The sequence below is a fragment of the Parasteatoda tepidariorum genome, chromosome 11 (assembly GCF_982258835.1).
Source record: "Parasteatoda tepidariorum strain Cologne lab strain chromosome 11, Ptep-v5.0, whole genome shotgun sequence".
Classification (NCBI taxonomy): Eukaryota; Metazoa; Arthropoda; class Arachnida; order Araneae; family Theridiidae; genus Parasteatoda; species Parasteatoda tepidariorum.
The window spans coordinates 36,234,383-36,259,058 of NC_141765.1; positions in this window are offsets into that span (position 1 = coordinate 36,234,383).

Here is a 24,676-nt window from a genome sequence, read left to right on the forward strand (position 1 = left end):
GTACTCATTCTTATCAATAGTTACAAGAAAATCTTTTATTTAAATTATTTTGTTCCGGCTTTTCATCACATTTTCAAAAATTCACGTACTACGCTGAATCAATAATTTCATCTTGATTTTTTTCAAAAACTTATCTTCAGCAACTATTTATCTTTTTATGTAAAAAAATGCATTTGGTAGTGGGGCATAAGAATTTTAAAAAGTATTAGGTAAAAATTAGCCTGAAAAATGCTTGGAATCATTGGTTTAGATGAACATTTATTTTTTAATCTCTAAAGTAAATAGAGGTTTTTTTATTAACATTTTAATACTTCTATCAATTATTAAAGTGTGCATTTTTTGTGCACGTTATCTTAAAGATTTAAATAATTTTTGTATCTTAAATTAAGAGCATAAAAAACTAACATCGATACTTTTTTTATGTTAAAGCAATGCAAAAATTTAAAATGTGATTTTTTTTTCGTGAAATTGGAAACGCTTTGTAAAACTCGTTCATATTTTTTTAAATCCTTTAAATAGTTTGAATTCAAATTTTTTTAACTAACACGTTTTAGTCATAAACTTCTATAAAATACGAAATACGAACACAATTTATATTCCTCTTATTTTTAAAGATGCACAGACATACTGTTTTAAAAACCTAAATCAATTCTTTTTCAATTTACTTTAAAGATGATAACAATTATATTAGATTTTTTAGCATTTTATTTAAATCTGCATTTAAAGTAAATGAACATTCTTTGTTATGCAAAATAATTGTTTTAAATGCATGTAAACTTCAATTGAATCTATCCGAGAAATAGAAATTGTCTTGATTATTTAGAATAGACATAGAAAATTATAAGCCAGTTTATGACACCAATAAATATTCAATTCATAAAGAATAACTGACAACTTGATTTAAAATATCTTTCAAATCCTTAGGAATATCCCTCCACTCTTTGTTTGATATGAAAATGTTATCATTGCGCCATGACAGAATTTTGGATAGCCGCCAAATAAGATCTAAAACAGATAAGTCAAAATTTTATAAATCATCGTATAAGGGCGAATATGCATGTGCCTTCACACTTTACCATATAATTATACAATAAGAATAGTTCTTCATAAAGCTAAAATGACTTTTTGATTGCTATAGAATTTATATAGTAAAGTATATTTTTGTAGAATTTTCTTTACCCTTAGTGCATTCAATAATATGTCATTTTTTAAATGATGGTCCAACTCATTTTAATTAATTTTAGAAATTTTAAAGTGGAATGAAATTTGTGTTTTTTCCTATATTTAAGGATTTCTGATGCCCTCTGTTTGTCAGCAAGATAGGAGTGTAATAGGTTTTAAATAAGTTAGAACTGACTTAGACAAACATTAAAATGAAAAAAAATTTAATTTTTAAATAATTGAGTAAAACAAATGTTATATATTTAGGAGTGACTGTAAGAACTGAAAATAAGGGGATTTTAGTGCTTTACTCAAATATTGCTCCTACCTCTTGACCCTGGAAGCGACAATAAGCAAATCCCAAACCCTTTCTTCCTTAGGTGCTTTCGTAATATTTGAAAGGCAGCAAATTGAAATTTTGGTTAGTTTTCGTAGACAATGCAAGTGCTTTGTCTTCTTAAACAGATTTTGTATTTCATCGAAACAGCAAGAAATTGTGCTCATGACGATTTATCGCTACGACGAGTTGCGACTGTTACGAATTGTGCTAGTTACGATTTGTGCTCTCAACGAATTGCTCTACTTAAATTATGCACATGGTGAATTGTGCCCAAGATGAGTTGTTGTTGCAAAAAGTTGCTCCCACGGTGAATTGGGCTGGCAACGAATTGTCACAGCAACGAATTATGCCCAAAATGAATTGTCAACTCCGTCAAATTGTATTGGTGGCAAATTGTCCTTCTGATCAGTTGTGTTCACGATGAATTTTCACTGTTAAGTTCTTCCGACGAATTGCTACTCGACAAATAGTGCGAGACGAATTAGCACCACGACGAATCGTGCTTGTTAAATTAACCATAAAAGAGGCAAATTAGCTGCCCATTATTTTTTAAGAACATTTCTGATCTTTGTCGCACCGTGAAAGTTTATTCCCTTCATTTTTAATTTTTTTTTCAAAATTCGTCTTCTATTTGTAAATAATTTTGTTAGGATTTTTCCATATTTCATTTGTAGATATTCTTTTCAATTATACGTATCAAGAAAACAGACTGTAATAAATGTAAAGTATTTCACGTAAAATATTTGCTTATTGTTTTTGAATTATTTTTTCTACTTTTTTATAAAGTCTAAAATAATAAAATATTTATTACAAATATAAAATGTGCTATGAAAATGATTGCATCAATCAAACGCATCATACCGATAAATAACTACAAATTAATTTTAAACCATTTGCAAATTTATTAATTGAATTTCCTTTGCCTATAGAATATATTCTAAAAGCAAAAAGTTATCGAAAAGGAATGACATTTCATTGAATACAAGTAGCAAGATTAACATTAGACAGTATCCTTTTGTGTTTCTTTATAAAAGGAAAGATCAATTTTTCTTCTTGAATGTTCTCAAAGTAAGATACGCGAAAGAAGGTAATTAAGTGTCACAGATTTATACTAAGATAATAGAAAATGCTGTATTCAGTTCAGTTTACAAGAAAAACACCATTCAGTAATTCATCACTTGTCTCCCAACGTCATTACTCAAGATTTCAGATTTCTTTGCAAATATAAGTTTAAAAGGATTCATTAATTATAGGAAATTAAACGGAAGAATAATTATCTATGATATTAAACTACTATATAAACATTTTATTACTTTATAAATGGCATGTTGTAATACATTTAACTAATATCCTATCCTAATTTAATACTAAGAGAAGCACTGTAGGATTTGCCTAAAGGCGAAACAAGTTAAAATACATAAAATCTTAGAACTATCAACTTTTATGCTCTTTAAACTGAAGAAAAAAGTATGGGAAGAATTGTATGGGAATTGCCAGAATGGGGTGAAATTTACCGTGTTTATGACTCTTGAGAACACCAAAATGCTGGGTAATTTTTATCAAAGCATTTTGGTAAAATTAACATTTAAATATGATTTTACAATATGTTATATAATTTGGTAAATGTGGTAAAATTTGGTAAATTTATCATGACTCATGTGATCATTTTATCAGCATGGCATAAAAACCATTTATTCGGTTAAATTTACTTTTCAATTTTGTATTTTTTACTAAATGTGGGGTAGTAAGAACTATAATTTTGAAAACCAGAATTTCCAGTAAACTGTTACCATATAAACGGAAATTTCTTGAAATGAATGGTTTAAGTACCGTACATATTTCGATTTTATTAACTAAAATTAAAACTTTTTTTTAAAAAAGATATGTCATTGCTATACAGTACGGTTTAGCGGATTTTTTTCCTCCGTATTTGGTAAGAGTTTTATAGTGGTAGCAAAACAGAGCTGTATAAATTACTATCACTCACGCTTCTAGTACTTATTACTGTAAAATTTATTTTAATAATTTTCACCGTCAATTTTAAGAGTGATTGTCTTAATTTTTACAGTAATGATTACTGAATTACAAAATAGGACAGTAAAAATTGCGATACATTAGATTTTTTTCTTTCGTAACATTGTATGGTGAAAATGGATTTTACAGAAAAAAAAACTGGCAAACTAAGTGCCGGTTCTTTTTACCGTAACTAGTCAAGATTTTTATAATAGTGTATTTTAATTTCTGGGTTATCAAAAAAAGAAATAGCAGGCTTGAATCGACCTCAAGTTCGGAGTTAAAATGTATACCAGGAAACATGAAATATGTTTGTTTTCATTTCGAACAAATTTTGAAGTTTTCACATACCCCATGTCATTTTATACTTCTATACACAAAATGACTTTAAGTCTTCCTTCTTAGTTAATAAATTTACTTCGTTAGAGAGCAGATTAGTTTAAACTGTTATCATATAAGTAAAATCAGCGCACATAATTTAAAGTTATCAATAATATTTTGTAAAGTGAAGAGTGACATTTAAGTTATTGCTAAGAAAACTTATTAAAGGCGCATTTTAATAATTTATTTTTCGATTCAATCTTTTGAAAAGTTAAAAAAAAACAATAATAATAATTTGAATGAAAATAAATCAAGTTAAATGAACAAAATACTCCACACATGCCTATACGTCACATTAATCAATTCTACTTTATTCAAAAGGAATAAAAGTACCTCAAAAAGGAAGTTCTGTCACAAAGAATAGAATCTTATCTTGCCCATCTAGCTAATGCAAAAAACGAGCTTGATTTTAAGTACATTGATTTCAAAAATATTCTCTGAGAAAGCTTTCAGAATAATAATGTTTATTCCATGCGCATTTTTTTTTCATGAAAACTCATGCACGCTTTTTGCTTGATTCATACGCGAAGATTATTCTCTGTGACTGAAAAATTTCCAAGTTAAATGCAAAATCTTTTATTTCAGTACCTTTATGGAAATAGAATAATAGAATTATGATTCCTTTTTGAAGTGAAATATTTTTGTTGCTACCGAGAAGCACATGTTTTAAGTACTCCCAAAGGTGTGTATATAGCTGATAAATATGATTTTTTTTTTTTTTATCAAAAGATTTATTTTTCTTTTTCATTCATATTTCCCTTTTGTTTACAAAATGTCGTTTTTCAAACATTGAAATAATTCCAACGTAAGCAGTCATCCAATAAAAATTAAACAAACCTTTCTTGCAACATTTTGAAATATTTCTCTGTGAAAATGCGTCAAACTAAAAAAAGTCAATAGAAGGTTAAATAAAATCACTCTTTTTTTAGTATTTTTCAAAGAGTAAAGAGACCGAAGCATTGGTATTAGTCTTTTCACCGTCAATGAGTTTAGCTATTAAAGTTAAATACAATAATTACACAATCTATAGAATTTTCGTTATACAGTGAAAATAATTAAAAATTGGTTATTTTATTCCTAAAATACATATCATATATGACATCCAGTTTTTAGCAGTAACATAGATCCAAATACTGTGGACTTTGTAAAAACAAGTGTTGCATTTGCTGTTAAATGCTGTTATTGTTTCATTAATTTTTTATGTTTGAAATATACTGTTTATTAATTTTATTGTAACAATATGCAAACATGGCAAATACCATTTAAGTACATAAACTGCAGTAAGAATTCATGAATCTTCTTTCAGAAGAAATAATATTAGTTTAGAAATGTATTTCTCTAAAATAGAGCTCCATTAAAAATATTGCTCTTTTTTATGTGATCAATTTAAATGCTAAAATTTTATAATGCTTTCTCGATTAAAATTCGCATTGCATAATCATTTTTAAACAACTACTTAAATATAATATAGTATTTATTATTCCAATTATCCCGTCACAGCTTTGTTAATTTTTTGTGTAGTTCAGATTTAAAAGCACAATAAATTCACTAACTATCTGCATAATCCAAATGTATTTTTATTGAAATAACGTTGAAATGGAAAACGAATTTTAATTCTTTTAATATCCTTAAACTACAGCATATTAAAATCTCCGCGAAAACAGTATATTTACTTTAGTGATAAAATATTTTAATTTACTTCGAACAAGCTTGAGCAGTCTAAAAAATGCTAGACGTAAGAAAGCGTTTATTTTGTCTTTTCACTTGTTTAAACTAAAACTTTGTTCTGAAAGCTCAATTTTATTTTGAGTGCCAGAAATACGAAGGCTTAGGCCAAAATTTGGATTTTATTTGAGTTTTTTTGCACTTTTATGAAACAAGAGTTTTAATTAAGTGTGCATGACTTTGATTGGTAAATCTTATTTTTCAACTTTCTTAAACCTTTCAAATAAGTACTTATCGTTTTTTTTCTTTTTATTTATCAGCTAATGAGCTTACTTATTTTTAAAACTGAAGTTAAAATATTTACGCTATGCTTCACAAAATAACAAGAACCTTAATATATATTAAAAAGTAAAATGTTTGATAAGCTTTTATGGCGTTTTAAGCAGTTAATTGTATTATAATATGGACAAAGTATTTTTTGAGGAATAAAGCCTTTTGTTGTTAACACTTTTGTCAAAGCTTATAAAAATATACTTTAAAATGTATGAAATTTTAAAAATTTGAAAGGTGTTCTTCTTAAATTATTTTCTGAACAAATGTACTAAGTATCACTCAAATATTTCAATTTGAATTTTATGCAATTTTGTCTGAGGAATTCTTTTAAGTTAGTATTTTCCTATTTTTATGACAAAAATTTGAAATAAGCTCTCAGTTATTCATTCAAAAATTACATATTCCTTAAATTTTTTGCTGAAAGGAAAATTTTGTTTGAAGGATTGGATTTTAATTAGTTTTCCTTTCTCTGTTTATTTAGTGAATGAGTATCCTAAATGAAACAATTTAATATTCAATGTTAGAATTTTCATTCTAAAACTACGGTAAAATAACCGACAGCAGTCTGTCCATCCAATTAACCGTTATGGTAAAGACCATTTTTACCTAAACAGTTTTAAAACCGTTTACAACTAGAATAGTTAAGAAACCGTGAATACAAAACTATATGGTTTTAGTTAGCAGGGTTTCAAAGTGCAAAAAAGAAATTTAATTAGACATTGGAGCTAAGCTTTTTGCTAGATAATAGACGTTGGAGTTATGCTGTGTTATATCAACTGAACCATGGAATGTGGTTTAATTAGTTTATCTGGTTTTTTCACCTATCGTAAGAAATGTTAACTACATGACTTTTTGTCTTAAGTAGATATACGGTGCTACCATCTATACGTGAATGAGAATATTGTATTCTAATAGTCCAGGGTCACAAACTGGAGGGTGCAGGACGCTGAAAACAATTCATAGAAGGGAATGAAGAAAATAGTGTGGTGACAACACTGGGACATGATCCCACGTTCTGTCTGTCGGTCATGAGATTGGCAGATTAGCCCACTCGGGCATTTTGTATACCAAGCTACAAGGAACTAACTGGCTTCATTAGATGGGTCTAGATAAAATTAGATTCGATAAAATTTTGATTGCTTAACCGTATTAATTTAATGCAGTTAATAAATGGTTATTTAACCCTTTTTCCAAGAAATTTCTCAGAGTGCTTAACTGTGATATAACTCAAATTGTTATCCAAAATGAATAACTGTGATATAACTAAATTTGTAATCCACAATGAATATACAACTTTTTTATTTTCCGTTTCAAAAAGAATTCGAAGAATGCATGTTAAGAGTTACCTTTACGGAAGACGCTGTATATGGGTAATGAATCAAATAAGCAACATATGTTAATAAAACAAATTTTAAATGTTGAATTTGTAAAACAAAAATATTTAAAAAATCATAAAACTTTCAGTAAAGTGAAATATGTGCTAATATTAACATTTATTAAAATAGTTTGCATAATTAATAAAAAAAATAAAAAAACATTTCCCGTACACAAAATCAATTTTGCAATTTTTTCGTTCATATGGTAATAACTACCTGCAAATTCTAGTTTTCAAAATTAGAGTTCTCCTTTCAACCCATTCAGTGACAAAACAAACAAAATTGAAACGTATATTTGACCGAATAAATGGTTTTTATGCCATGCTCAAAGGTATCTTGAAAAAATTTCAAAATTTCACAACAAATACCAGATTTTATCACAGAATATAAAATTATATTTTCTGCTTAATTTTACCAACTCTACGGTAAAAATTATCGAGATTTTTAGTGTTCTCATTGAGACAGAAACATCTTAATTTCATCATATTCTGGTAGTTTTGACTACATGTTTTTTCTCAGATGCGTTTTCAAGCGTATTTCTACTGGCTCCTCTAACAGGTCAAATATTGATAAATTTGAACAAGTTTTTTTTTAATGGTAAATACACTTAGTATATGAATGAGTTCATTATATAGTCCCTTTATATATTTTCAAATACAAAATCATCTCAAATAACAAGAAATTTGTTTAGAACTGAATGCACCCATGTTGATTTTATTACATGTTAGTAACTTTAAAAATTTATCAACAGTTGTAGAAGTTTTCATAAGCGTCATCAATCTTATGTAAGTATATATTCCTTTAAAATAGAAAACTGAAACATGATAAGGACATAATATACAAAACACGTTCTGGTTATTTTTATGCATAAAGCTTTTTTTTTTATTAAAGCTTAAATATAATTATTAAAATACAAAGTTTAAATAAGTTTAAATAAGATAAATCTGGGAACTGCATGAAATAAAATAAATATACTTTGTTCAAAATTCTAAGAAATATAAAAATTAAAAATACTATTTTTTTTAGTTACATTGTAAAAACGGATATTTTTGAAAAATAATCGAAGAAAGATTAGCCCTTTAAGTGCATAAAAATCGTCACGTGAGGCATTCAAAAATTCAAGCCTTTGAAAAAGTGAAAACGGAATTTTCATAATTAATTTTTTTGTAAAATATCTATCTTGTAATTACCCCGTATAATTTTTTACCATTCTTTTTTTAGGCAAGATAGTTTCAAAATTTTCAATTAAAATTAACCTATGCTTATACCTTTAAGTTACTTTTTCATCTTTAGTTTGCTTTTAAATTAAATTTAAGACAATGTTTTTTTAATGATTCGTTAAGAAATATATTTACTTAATTCTTCTTAAAACAAAATTCTGGCAGTATATTCTAATCTAATTAACTCTGATGCGGAAAAAATAAATGTAGAAATGAAGAAAGACATCAAAAGTTTTTCTAATTATGCATTATTAATCTTTTTTCGACAGATAATAAATTAAAAATGTCTCTTTGATTTAATCAAATTTTATCATGAAGTACTTTTAGAAACATAGTTTTTTAAGACATTTTAGAAATTTTCAATGCATTTTTTCTTTTAATTTTTTTATTTATCGTGATAAAACTAAAAGGGGCTTCCGGAATAATCTAATTTCGTAAGAAATATTTAAGCATCCAATTTTACTTTAATGTAAACTAGTTTTCGTTACGCTAAAAATGCTTTCAATGATTTGTAATTTTACCTCATCTTTACAAACGGTTATTTTCTAAGATATATTGCTAAATGAAAATATAAATAGAGGTAATTTAAGATTACACGCATGATTAAATCAATAATTACTTATTTATTAAAAAAACCTAATTTCTTATTTTAAAAAAAGTCATACCTGGTATTTGTTGATAATATCTTAAGTACATAAAGTTAAAATAAATTATATTTTTTTATTTATAAAATTCTTTTTGTTAGAAGATTAAGTTCCTATGAGCTACATTTAATTTCATTGTGTGCGATATTAAAATAGAATTTAAGTAAGATCATTTGGCGTAACTTAATGGTTGAATAACTAGCATTTACTTTTGACACGTTGAAAGAAATTTTCTTTTGACTTACAAGAGAAGCTTACATGCATGAGAAGCTCAGAAGAATTGCATGTTGACTTAAAATTATGAAACATTCTACTTAGCAAGTTTATTTACATGAAAGTTTTATTAATGCTTTGCAAGTTTAATTAAATTATAGACTAGGACTTTGTAACTAGAATATATAAAGACTTGTATCTTTCAGCAACATTCTTTTTAATTTTTGTTTTTAATTTTTAACTTAATTTCTTTTTATTTTTTTTTAATTTTTGTTTTTAATTTTTAATTTAATTTATTTTATTTGCTGTTTTTAATTTAATTTCTTTTTATTTTTCTTTAATTTTTGTTTATTAGCAAATTTAAGAAAGAAACTTTCACTTTTTAGGAATTAATTATTGTTTAGTTTTTATTTTTGCTTATTAGCAAAATTAATTTGTTTATAAGTAAATCTGTAATAGACGCAAGATGATGAAATAAAAATATCATCACTATGAGCTCAATATTTTTAATTATAAAATCACATTAAACATTTAACAATAAAGAGTAAAAAACATAACATTAACTAACAAAAAGAACTAGAAAGTTTTTACTCAAAATGAGTAGGAAAAGGGGAACCAGGATGGTTCACAGAGCTCGTCCTGCGTCATCTCATATTAAGTCAGAAAAAAGTAGTTGTTATCGTTTTTGGGATATGGAGGTAGCGCCATCTCGTGCTACAAATAAACTACCCGTTACAACCTCCCCCTCTGACTTCTTAGACGTCTCGGCAAGGAGTCAAGAACATTTTTATGTCGATTTAGAGCAGAAGGTGGAGATTTAGTTGGAATACCGGTAGCTACTTGAACATCTCGTTTGCGTTTTGGGCGCCCTCTTTTTCTCAAGGGAGTCACAGGAGTTATCTGATGTGCAACACGAAACTTATTCTGTTCTTGAAATGGGGTTAGGACTGATACATGATATTTGTCAAGCATCTTATCTGGTTCATTGGGATCAGCAATATCAAACGTTGTTGGAGATTTTATAGCGACAATGACGTAAGGACCATCTCTCTTTGGCATGAATTTACCAGTTTTCTTTAGATGCCCCTTGCTAACAGGATGGAGGCTAACCCAAACTTTGTCTCCAAGGTTGAATATAGGATTTTCTCGGCGTCTCATATCATCATATTTCTTTTGTTTATCCTGATGTTTCTCAACTCTCTCCTGAACTTGGTGTACAGTTCTGGCAAAACGTTTCAAATAAGGAGTTATTTCCGGAACGAAATTATCATTCTCAATAACTGCTTTTATGTCATGTTTAACATCATCAAGTGTTCGTAATTCTCGTGCAAATTGGAGAAAGGCGGCAGATTGTCCTGTTGATTCACATTCGGCTGTGTTTAAGGAAAACCTTATGAATGGCAACTTTTCTTTCCATGATTGATGGTTATTACCAACAAGTATGGCCAAACGAGTTTTTAAGTCTCTGTTCTTTCGTTCCACTGGGTTAGACTGAGGATGATAGATAGAAGTCAGGCATTGGTCAATATTCAGGATATAGCATAGCTGTTGCATGACAGCACTTGTAAACTGAGCACCGTTGTCACATTTCCTGGATCATTTTCCTGGGTAACCCAAATCGAAGTAAGACTTCTTCCATGAGAGTTGTGGCACACTCTCTGGCTGTTGCTTCCCTTAACGCAAATAGTTCTGTCCACTTTGTAGCATAGTTCTGGGCAATAAAAATTCATTTCTCACCAGTTGGTGTTTCTGGAAGAGGACCGAAAAGATCAATTGACAGAGTCTCAAAGCGTTGAGCATAAACAGGAGTTTGAAGTTAACCAGAAGGCTTTTGATTAGATGGCTTGTAGCGACAGCACTCAACGCAACTTTTAATATAGTCCGCTATATCTTTTCTCATTCCAACCCAGTAGTATCTTTTGGCGATGGTGAAATGTTCCTTCAGATCCAAAGTGACCTGACATTGGCGAATCGTGATATTCTTTAAGGATTTCTGTTTTTCTTTGTTGGGGTAAGACAAGTTGCGCCTCTTCTTCGTCTGAATCTGGCTAGTACCGGTATAGCACTCCTCTGTTCACGATATAACCACGGCCGGTCCAGGTGGCAAAGTCTACTGTTTTCTCAGGTTTCTCAAAAGCTTTAATGATTTTTCGAAGTTCATCATCTTCCAGCTGTGATTGACGTAATTCGGCTGGAGTAGTAGTGGGGATTTCAGTTGATACAGCATAGATTTGGCAGGAATCTGTACTTGAATGTTCACAAATGGGTTGAGAGAGCAAGTCAGCAATAAAGTTAGAACGTCCGGGAATGTAATTGATTTCCAGGTTGTAAGATTGGAATAGTAATGCTCATCTTGCGAGTCTACCGGTCGGTGACTTAAGCGTCATCAACCACTTCAATGGTTGGTGGTCAGAAGTGATTGCGATGGACTGGCCTTCAACGTACCCTCTAAACTTGCTAAGTGCCCACACTACTGCTTCTTTCTCTATAGTAGAGTAGTTTCGTTCTGGAGAGGTCAGCAATCGACTGGCATATTCTATGGGATGTTCTTCATTCTTTTCCCCTTGAAGCAACACTGCTCCAATAGCTACATTGCTAGCACCTGTCCGATTAACGAAAGGTTTTGTACCATCAGCTTGCTTAAGAATAGGAGGACTTGTTAATTTCATTTTTAGATCTTGGAAGGCATTCTCTTGTTCGGCCTCCCACTTCCACAATGCTTTCTTCTTTGTTGAATCCGTCAGGGGTTTAGCTATTTGCGAGAAATTTGGAATATAACGCCGATACCAGGAGCACGTCTGTACAAACGACTGTACCTGTTTGACAGTCTTTGGTGATGGCATGTCTGCTATGGCAGCAGTCTTCTGAGGATCGACAGATATTTAATTAAATAAACTATCAGTTTCGCTTAGATTCCAGTTTTCCACTAAAATATTAGGATAAAGATTTATAGAAAAAATACTAACTCTCTTTCAAAAAATACAGTTTTCTTATCGACGTATAATTATTTCAATTACATGAAATTTAAATTTCCAGTTATATTTTTATTGAACTCGTGTGATTACTCTTCAAAATATTTCTGCACCCATATTCTACGATACACTTTTAAGTGCATAAAATTTGTATTCATTTATATGGATACTGGAAGAGCCTTTCCAATGGTCAAAAATCTTTCGCAAATTTCAGAGTCAATTCATATAATTAAAAGTTTCAAATATGGCATTAAAATAATGTACAGAGCTTCTGCTGTAAATTAATGGGCTTCAATCGTAACTATAGAAATTGAGAAATGTTTTCCTCATATTATATATGATGTCATTACATATTATACATAATATATATACATATTATACAAATACATATTATATTATATTTATATATATAATATATACATAGTATATATATATATATACATATTATATCGTCATATCATAAACGATGAAAAAATAAGCAAATTATGCTGAGAATTATATTTTACTTCTGCATTTCTAAAGATTAAAATGATTTATGTCTAATGTTACCGGTGCACAGTAAACCAAAAAATAAATGTTAAAAAAATGCCGAGAATAATTATGGGTTTGATATAATCTAAAAGCTGATTTTATTGATTTAAAAGAATAGCCTCATCAGTTTTGAACGTTATAGAAATTGCGTTTTTCCGAATATAATTCCAAGTTGAACACAAAGTTTTATGATAAGATTGTTTATCGCTATTTTATTTACGAAGTGTAGAAAAATTTCAAATTGCGAAAGAATTAAAACAATTTTTTCGTTATAAACTATGAATGCTTAATGACAATATTCAAAATTTGAGCGAAATCGTTTTAAATTTCTATTTCTCGAAAACTTTTCGACCAATTTTGTTTTATTTTCCCTTAAAATTACATGGCTTAAAATAACATTAAGACTAGCAAGATATTTCGATCATTATTAAGTTAAATAATAAAACATAACAAAAAATTGCAAACAATTATTGAAAATTAATTTTGCATCGGGTTACCATTGGAGAAGAATATTTTATCCTTGGGTGTTAAAATTTTGGTTCACTGAAAAGGCTTTCCATTTTTTCTTTGACATGGTGAAATACGCGGAAAGGTAAAACATTAAAGAACTTAAATTTGAGACCTTTCTCCTGACTAAACGATTTGAACTATAATTTATTGGTTGCAGCTACCTCATCATGTTTCATAGAGCAAAAAGTAAGGAAAAATATAAATGCAAAATAAAACAAAATCTCACCAAAAAAAGGTGTGTACATTTTGTATCTGATTCTGTATTTTGATTAATGGTTAGAACTAATTAATAATATTTTAAATCCACCCTTTGAACCATTAATATTGGAATTTGGAACACAAAATATCCTTCGTTATAGAAAAAAAGTTATTCAAAGGTCATTTATTTCTTTGGCTCAATATATTAATTTATGTTAACCAAAATGTTTTATCAGGAAAACATTAATCATGAGAGTGCTTTCTTGTGAGAAAAGCGTGCAGCAATCTTGTTTTTGAATTTGAAACATTTTCTGATAATTTTATATAACTTAAATCAATTCAAACAAAAATCAGCAAATTAAAATAAGCAAATAAATTCCTATAACTAACAACCATTTTGAAAAAAACCACTTGAAAAAATTAAATCAAGCAGATATATCATATAAAAGCATGTAAATCATATATAGTATATCATATAACTCTTGAAACAAAAATTAATAGGCCTACTTGATTTAAAATAAATTTTCTTTCCTTTTTTATTAAGTTCTCACCACATAATTCAAAATTATGAAAATAACAATTCATTGCTTCAAGAGGTCTTATTTCCAATCTTTAGCAGAATTTCCAAATAGTTCATCCATGCAGAAGTATTTATTTAATTCTCAACTAAAATGATTCTCGCGTCCATCTTTCAGATGATGACGATTTACTTCTCCATGGCTTCTCATTTGATACTTATCCCTTATAAATCTCCCATCTACTTCCTGATGATTCTTATTCCTGATGAATTCTTAAGCCTTCTGAATGCTTTTTATATGATTTTGACAAACGCACTTCATTTTAAATCGACCAGTAAAAGGCTTTAAAGACTATCGAAGGGAATTTAAGAGAAAAATGAGTGCATTTATAATTCAAGTTCTATAAATCTTTGCTTGTTGTTAAGCATTTCTTTGAGCTTTATTTTGAAAAAATCTGTCGAGAGTTCTTATGAGAACAGAAATCATTGCTTTTATATTGTTATTTAATAGCATATTTCCTATTTCATTTGTATTTTTGGGAGAGTACTATAAGTATTGATGTTGTGCTGTGAAACATTCAGATAGCATCATCGTTATTTGTTCTAAAAATAATTATCCAATATGTATGTTTAAAATATCGTCGAGTAAAATTATATATTTAAACAAAATAAAATCAAGCTAAGTATAAATAGGAACAGGTTTTTAGGTCACCGTAGCATGTACTATATTGAGCGTAAAATCAAAATTATAGTTCTAAAAGTCGCCAAACAGGGAGTATCTGGTGTTCTAAATGGCGATAATTATCCGATACGTAAATTAAAATTAGCTTCGAATATAATTTTATATTCTAATAAAATTAGATCAAAGTAAGCATAAATAGCAATAAGTGTTTAGATCTCCGTAGCACATAGTACTAAAAGTCGCCGATCAGGGGAAATCTGGTGTTCAAAATGGCTATAGTATTGAGCCACACTTGTAAATAATAAAAAAATCATAATTTCGTTAATCATATAGTTATGGCTTATTTCTTCAGTTGACAAATATGTATCCACTAATTACACACATTGTGCTTGAAGTGCAATATGTAACCTTATTTTTGAATCTTGGTATAATAATTCTTCAAAGAAAATAAAACAGCATAGTCTGTCGATCATGTACACCACTTTTATTTTTTTATTTGTTTATTTAAGTATTTATTTTTATATATTTGAGTGTAATGTAGGTCGAAATGCTTTAGGTTAATTTTTGTATCTTGTGCTTAGTAAAAAATTTTATCACCTTAATAAATTTCGTTCTAAAGATTACTAAGATGCAAACTTATGGTTCGAGAGACCAAACATAAATATGCTAAAATATTTGTGCAGAAATCATTTTATTTTTAATATAATGTTTAATGTTTAAAGATGCATTTTTTTTTCTAAATAAACATGCATTTTCTGTGATGAATTCGGTTTCAAGACACTTAAAATATGAGAAGGGGGTTACCACAATCTGGAAAATGTAGTTTAAATAGTAAAGGCAGGAGAACGGTCGAAAGCTTGGCCCCCTCTATGTTAATTTCAATCTTTTCTACATCTTTGCAATTATTTACGAGAATATAGAAATTGCTGAGCACAATTGTAAAACTAGTTAGATCAAAGGTCATACAAAGTAAAAAATAACTTTTTTATATTTATATATAATTTTTATTATCTGAATTAATATTATGTTCGAAAACATTTTAAATTATAAGGTATGTAAATGAATATATAATTTTAATCTGCATAATTTTAACCTATAAAATCAAACATTTGATAGAATCGGTTAAATGGTGCTCGATAAATGAAAAGTTAATAATACGATATTTTGAGGATGTACTCTTTAAAATTTAAGCAACCAATTTCGCTAATTTTTTTTTATTTTGTCATTTAAATTTACGTAGTTTAAATGGAAAAAAAAATTATGATTTACAATTCAAAAATTTTTGACCGTTATAAAATTAATTATTAAAAATAATTTATAAAATTGCATTTTCTTATGAAATTAACTTTGGATAAAAGTTGTTGTTGTTGTTGTTACTTTACGTCGCACTATAGCTGCACAATGGGCTATTGGCGACGGTCTGGGAAACATCCCGGAGGATGATCCGAAGACATGCCATCACAATTTTGATCCTCTGCGGAAGGGATGGCACCCCCGCTTCGGTAGCCCGACGACCTGCGCGCGAAGTCGAGCACTTTACGGTAGCACAGTTTAACGAGGACCAATACCGCACACCCTCGGTCCCTACGCAGACTGATCCAAGTGGTCACCCACCCGCACACTGACCGTAGCCAGTGATGCTTGACTTCGGTGATCTGCTGGGAACCGTGTCTTAACGATCAGTCCACTGCGGGACTTGGATAAAAGAGTTTTACAATTGTGTTCAAAATTTTTTTTAATGCACTTAAAAATTTTCCGCGTGAAACACAAGAAGTTAAATTAACATAAAAGGGCCCTCTTTTTTGCAACTCTTATCGCAAAACTATTGGGACCATACTTTCCACATTTTGGTTACATCTTTTATTTTGTGGTGTTAGGATTAAAACTAATCGAAAAAAATAATTTTGCACCTTGAACCACTAAGATTGAATCTAGGTTAATAACAATCCACTAATCAAATCTAAATTTACTAAGGCTTTTTTTTCCAGGTATAACTTGTTTAGATTGTGAATCGGCGTTGTCCTTATGTTAATAATTTGAGTCTAATTCTTGTTTCTGTATGTGATGTTTGCATTTATTTAACAGCTTAAGATTAACTAATTCAAATTATTCAATAATTCAATAATTAAGATAAACTAGTTAAAATTATTTCAAACTTACTATGTACACAACAATACAACGGCGAACAATACAACAACACACGGTGAACAATAATTTTTATGAGCATGAGTCTTAAAAATTCATGTTTTTGTTTTGCTAAAAACTTTTTTTTCTGATAAATTAGTCAGCTGATATTGACTGCACAATTCCACACTGCACGCCTATACCTAGTTTATTTTAGGAGAATTTTAAAGAATTGAACGCTGATTCATCTACATTACATTATATTTGAGATAAATAAATCTCTTAGCGATGTTTTAAATCATGGTTTAAGATATGTTAAAGAAATACAGAACTCAAAGGGCTTGTTGTTGTTGTTAATTTACGTCGCACTAGAGATGCACAATGGGCTGTTGGCGACGGTCTGGGAAGCATCCCGGAGGATGATTCGAAGGCATGCCATCACAATTTTGATCCTCTGTGGAGGGGATGGCACCCCCGCTTCGGAAGCCTGACAACCTGCGCGTGAAGTCGAGCACTTTACGGTAGCACAGTTTAACCAGGACCAATACCGCACAATCGGTCCCTACGCAGACTGATCCAAGTGGTCACCCACCCGCACACTGACCGCAGCCAGTGATGCTTGACTTCGGTGATCTGCTGGGAACCGTGTCTTAACGATCAGTCCACTGCGGGACAGAACTCAAAGGGCACTTAAGTCAATAAAAAATATATTTAAAAAAGCTGTTAAGACTGCTGCGAGACTTGAACCTACTTCCTTTAACGCTTTAGAGGAATCAGCCAAAGATTTTAAATCTGGACTCTTGGGTTTGATAGAAGTTTAAAAATTTCAATTAAATAGGTGAATGCTTTTTGTGAGTAAGTTCTTTTTTCAGTGTGTTAGGGACAGAAACTAGGAATCTCTCTTATCACTGTCTGGGAGTTTTGTCCCTGAGTCATCACAATCTCTAGCTCATTTTTTACTCACAACATGAATAATTATGTATTTCATAGAAGCCTCAAACTGAGAAGCAAATAACTCATATTACATAAAGACATTGTAAGGGAAAATCGAAATAGACACTGGGTTACAAAGCGATTGAACCAGCCAATTTTATGCCTCATTGTTAGGAAGAACAAAAAGATTGCTCCATCACGAAGACAAATACAACTGAACCTCATTTTTTCGAATTATTTCAGACCGAGCTTACTATAGATAATCGAAATAAATAGATTATAGGTTGTTGTTGTTGTTGTTAATTTACGTCACACTAGAGCTGCACAATGGGCTATTGGCGACGGTCTTGGAAACATCCCGGAGGATGATCCGAAGACATGCCATCACAATTTTGATCCTCTGTGGAGGGGATGGCACCCCCGCTTCGGTAGCCCGACGACCTGCGCGCGAAGTCGAGCACTTTACGGTAGCACAGTTTAACGAGGACCAATACCGCACACCCTCGGTCCCTACGCAGACTGATCCAAGTGGTCACCCACCCGCACACTGACTGCAGCCAGTGATGCTTGACTTCGGTGATCTGCTGGGAACCGTGTCTTAACGATCAGTCCACTGAGGGACAAATTGATTATAGGAGATAGCTTTTAATCTATTTTAACTAAAAAAACTTTTTTGTTTTAATAGTATTGCTACTACTATTTAAATTTTATTTTAATACGACGACATTATAACTTTTTTTGTCAAAAAAGTGTCCCGCAGTGGACTGATGGTTAAGACACGATTCCCAGCAGATCATCGAAGTCAAGCATGACTGTCTACGGTCAGTGTGTGGGTGACCACTTGGGTCAGTCTGCGTGGGGGCCGAGGGAGTGCGATATAGGTCCTCTTTAAACTGTTGTACCGTAAAGTGCTCGACTTCGTGTCTAGGTCGTCGGGCTACCGAAGAGGGGGTGCCATCCCCTCTTCAGAGGTTCAAAATTGTGACGGCGTGATTCCGAATCATCCTCAGGGATGTTTCCAATACCGTAACCAATAGCCCATTGTAAAGCTCTAGTGTCGTAATGTGACGTAAGTAAACTACAACTACAACTAAGCAGACAACAACTAATAAGTGCTACGAATTCTTAACCTCCAACTCTCAACTAGATCTACAACAATCAACTAGGTAGCAATCATACTCCAATCGACCCATTTTATTTTATTTTATAACCGTCGTTGAACAGCCGACCCAATTTCATGGGTTTACGACTACTTACGCTCAACTCCGTAGCTTTGTAATTTTGAACCAATCCAGAAGACAAGGAAACTCCTGGATCAGTACCCCCTGAGGTATTGATTTGTTGTGGGAACATGGAGGACTTTGAGACTCGACAGATTTAACGTACATCAGTCACCATTTACTACACGGGGAGTCTTCGGCCGGCGAGGATCGAACCCACGACCTCTTGGATATGGGCCCAGCGCCCTACCGACCAGGCTATCCCGGCCCCCAATCGACCCATTTTTATTTTATTTTATAACCGTCGTTGAACAGCCGACCCAATTTCACGGGTTTACGACTACTTACGTTCAACTCCGTAGCCTTGTAATTTTGAACCAATCCAGAAGACAAGGAATCTCCTGGATCAGTACCCCCAGAGGTATTGATTTGTTGTGGGAACATGGAGGACTTTGAGACTCGACAGATTTAACGTGCATCAGTCACCATTTACTACACGGGGAGTCTTCGGCCGGCGAGGATCGAACCCACGACCTCTTGGATATGGGCCCAGCGCCCTACCGACCAGGCTATCCCGGCCCCCCAATCGACCCATTGAACAGAAACTGACGGTTAAAAGCGCATCAGCAATAACTAATAAAAGAGTGTCCCTAAATGAAGGGTCTCGCCTTGACGCCGAACGCTCTGTTGTGAAAAGCTAGCGGGCGTTAATCCTACCGTAACCCGATGTTTAATTGATGTCTTTCTCTAACTTGTACTACCTTTCTTCAACTTGACAAGGGCTTCTAAGCCGCACTTTATAATATGCAAGCAATCTATGCTTGAATGAGTCCCGCAGTGGACTGATCGTCAAGACACGGTTCTCATCAGATCACCGAAGTCAAGCATCACTGGCTGCGGTCAGTGTGCGGGTGGGTGACCCACTTGGATTAGTCTGCGTAGGGACCGAGGGTGTGCGGTATTGGTCCTCGTTAAACTGTGCTACCGTAAAGTGCTCGACTTCGCGCGCAGGTCGTCGGGCTACCGAAGCGGGGGTGCCATCCCTTCCGCAGAGGATCAAAATTGTGATGGTATGTCTTCGGATCATCCTCCGGGATGTTTCCCAGACCGTCGCCAATAGCCCATTGTGCAGCTCTAGTGCGACGTAAATTAACAACAATAACAATAACAATAACTATGCTTGAATGTGTATGTGTAATAGCAAATCAACCATGTGGAGCCTCTTTGGCAGAAAATGTTGTAAAGCGTGGAGGTAGCGAGTGCAAATTCCACAGTAAACCTTATTGCATCTTTGTACTGTCCTTCTCTGAACTGTACTATTTATCCTTCTACTTGATGACCGGGATAGCTTGGCTGATAGAGTGTTGGGCCCATGTCCGAAAGGTCTTGAGTTCGATCCCTGCCGTTCGAGGACTCCCCATGTACAAAATGGTAACTGATGCATGCTAAATCTATCGGGGTCTCAAAGTCCTCCAAGTTCCCATAAGAAATCAATAACTCAGGGGTTACTGGATTGGAGATTAATCGTGCTCTGGTTCAAGTCAAAATTGTGATCTACGTGAATGTGTACTCCCTATGAAAAGTTATGTGACGTATGTATTTGGTCTCCTGATCATCCTCAGGGATGTTTTCCAGACTATCGCCAATAGCTCATACTGCAGCTCTAGTGAGAAGCAAAAAAAATTACCGTATCTTTTTATTTGACTAAGGCTTATAAGATAGGTAGACCTCCGACCCACCCCAGGGGGTATACGGAGATAAAAAGATAAATTATTACATTAAAAATTTGAGCTAAAAACTAAAAATACAGTAGATTTTTGCCAAATGAGAGTAGTGGTGTTCAGTTGAAAGTGAATTAACTAAAAATTAAGGTAATTAAAAGCACGTTTTAAAATCAATGGAGGCTAAAAGCACCGATGTAAATGTGAAGAATTGAAATGATGATAATAATAAAGAAATTAGTGATGAAAATAAAATCAGTAAACTAAAAATCAATGAGAGCTAAAAAGTCCTAAGTATGAATGTCTAAAAGTAAAAGTTTGAATAAAAGTCCATGAAGTCTAAAATCACAAGTAAATAAAAGTTCAAAATGTAGAAGAGGCTTAAAGTTGATCAGTACAAAATCATGATGACTTGTTCTATTATTGGTTCATGACTGGGGTTAGTTCATGACTGGGGCAAAATGTAGAAGAGGCTTAAAGTTGATCAGTACAAAATCATGATGACTTGTTCTATTATTGGTTCATGACTGGGGTTAGTTTATCTGGGGCTAAATTGTCCTCAAGGGTTTGCTTTATTATTTTATTACATTTGTTTTTTTATATTAATCACAATTTTCCTTCAGGCTAATATAGCAAAGAATTGACTTATAAACCGTATTAGTGTAATTGAGCACAGAAACCTACATGTATGTGTACCAATAAATAAAAATAAATTAAAGGGGCCTCCCTGGCCGAGTAATATCTCCCGCCAAACGCTGAGCAAAGCGTGGAGGTAGTGGGTTCGAATCCCGCTGCTACCCTGAATATATCTTTTTGCTGTCCTTCACTGCGCTGTGCTATCGGTCCTTCTATTTGACAAAGGTTTATAAGCCTTAATTGAGCACACAAGCCTGCAAATGCATGTTGTAACAGGAAATAAATAAAATAAATAAATAATTAGAATCAATCATGTTTCTTAGCGTTAAAAATCTGCCTGTTTGGTGTTAGTACGAAAATGCTATCAAGAAGCACATTTTGCTGTTACTCAAGAAAATTTTTAAAGCAATATAGACACAAAAATATTAATTTGTGTAGTTATATATATTTTAGTTTCAATAGTTAACACTGTGTGAATGTAAACATTCGTCATATTTTTACCTGGTGCTTGTTTTTTACCATTTTTTTCTTTTAAACAAAATTTAAACAGAACTAAAAACTTAAGACAGGATTTTTCAATCGGTAGTTCTAGATTGAAATGCTACAAATTGTGATAGAAACTGCAAAGCTACGGTATGCACAGATTTGAACCAAAAATCAATGGGCAAGTTATTTTTAATAATTGTTTACTTCATATTTCTCTTTTTTACACTGAATGTTTACATATAGTACTAAAACTGTACTAATAAATAGTGCATAGTAAATATTACTTATATCAGTGATTCCAGAGGAATTGCATGATCATGTTAAGCATATAGAAATATTATGTTTAGCCTTTCTTGGGAAAATTGATCACTACAATTCAAATGATATTGTTATATTTAATTCTACGGAATTACTCCGAAAAGCATTATACCTTTTTTAAATCTTTGAAATTATTTTCAAAGCCAATTTTGTAGAAGTATTCAATAGAATTTTTCATATCATACTATCATAATATGCATATACATCGTAAAAAAGTTTAAATCCTTCTAACACTTGAAATTTATTAAAAATATCAAGTTCTTGATTAAACGATTTTCGAATTAAAATCTTCAACTGCATCTTTAAGTCAAAACTCTTCATATTTGTTTTGTGTTGTTTTTTTCTCTCAAAGCTGCCTCACAATTATATTTTGTATTTTATTCAAGTAATTTTTCTCTGTCACACGGTCCACTTCAGAATTGACAAATGATCAAAAGCTTTGTTCATATGCTTCACCAAATGACCTACTTAAGCTTCAGATTTTTTCCCCATCATATTATGGCGTTCTAAATCCGTTCTTTCTATTTTTCTTGTCTATGTATTTCTTCGATTTTCTCCTTTTACCCATTTCACTACAACACATTCCTGATTTTTCCTTCATTCTATTTTTGACTAGCAAACTTCTGATTTGGACAAAACCAAACATATCTCGCTGAGATTGCAACAATTATTAGTATAAACATAAAAAAAGAAAAATCATGTTGATGTTTCTTTTTTACGGAACGTCGATAACTTGACTACCTCTAATATATATATATATATATATATATATATATATATATATATATATATATATATATATATATATATATATATATATATATATAAATATAAATAAACAGTATAGATAGAGATTGTGTAATGTTCATAATTGAAATGATTGGCATGTTAATGTTAAAAATTGTGATGAAATATGCTTCTATTTAACAAAAAAAAGCAGGAAAAAAATTGAAATTTTAACAAAAATAAATAAAAATAATAAAAAATGAAAACGAAACAGCGTACCTTACTTTTTTTATGAATTGCTTGTAATGAACACCTCTGATAATTATTGTATGCTGATCCGCGTCTATTCTTTTGTGGTCCAACAAAACTTACTTTATCTCTCCGTCAAATTAAAAAATAAACTCAAATTAATTCTTAAGACCCTTCATTAGTTTAGAAATCACATTTGCTAAAGTACGAAAAGCAACTTTCAGTATTTTGCAAAATTTTTCAGAAAAATTCAATCATTTTTCGATGAAGTTTCTAACCATTTTTATGCGTATTTATTTACTCAGAAATTTAAAGTGTGTAGTGGAAATTATTATTCCATTTACACGTTTTCTCAGCTACAATATAGCAATTCAAATGAGATTTTCAGCTCATGCATTTTGCATTCAACTCATAGAAAATAAAAAATAGAGTGAAAAGTATATTATAAATAGGTTATTTGATACTAATCTGAGATTTTTTTTCGTTTCCTTCGAATTCGGAGAAGTCTTTTTAAACCGTGTCGCTTGTTCGTTTTCTCCTATTTATCCAAATCTCTTTTATCTTGCGAAGGTAATTTAAAAATATTATGATGGAAATTGTATACTTTTTTTTAAAATTCCTTTTTAGAAAAATCTACATTTTTAGAATTGCTTAATTAATTCCACTCATGTTTTTGCATAAATATAAAAAAATATAAATTGGTAGTTTTCATTAGTTTTCTAAAATGTGATTCCCTCTCTAAAAAAAAGTATATTTTTTAAAAAAAAATAAAAATTTATAATTATAATGAATTATTTAAAATGAAAATCAATTTTTTTTATTGAGACCTTAATGAGCTTAAGATTCGTTTCTAAGCATTAAATTAACCAAATAAATGCTAGATAAAAAAAATTTGTATGAAATCATAAAATTAAAATTTAAAATATTTCTTGTATACGCAGGAATTTTATTTTAACAGCAAGTGAGTATTGAAACTAAATACTTTATTAAGTATTATGACTGACATCAGTATTACAATAAGCTAGTTACTTATAAATTAAAGAAAAAAAAGATTTTTTTTTTAATTTGTCATTTAATATTTTACAAAAAAATAAAAACTTTAAAAAAAAGAAACACTTTGAAACAGACATGTCAATTGAAAAAAAATATTCCGAAGAATCAAATTCATAATTTAATATAATAATTATGTTTAATAATTTAATATAAAATATAACTTTAAAAAAATGAGCCTTACATTAAAAATTAAATCTAGTTAGTTATAAGGTTTAATAAACGGTATGAGTTTGTAAGACAATAAAATCAGATTTTATCTATTTTTTAATATAGTATATTTATTCTTTTCGAACTTTCAGCGCAGAACAACATTTAAACATTATTTTATATTACTTTATTCTGAAAACTTTTTTTTAAGACTCCATTATATTAAACTTCTTTGATGATCTCTTGGAATAAGGTAAACACTCAAGGTTATATGAAATTAGATAACAAAATGTTCGTTTTTAGTAAG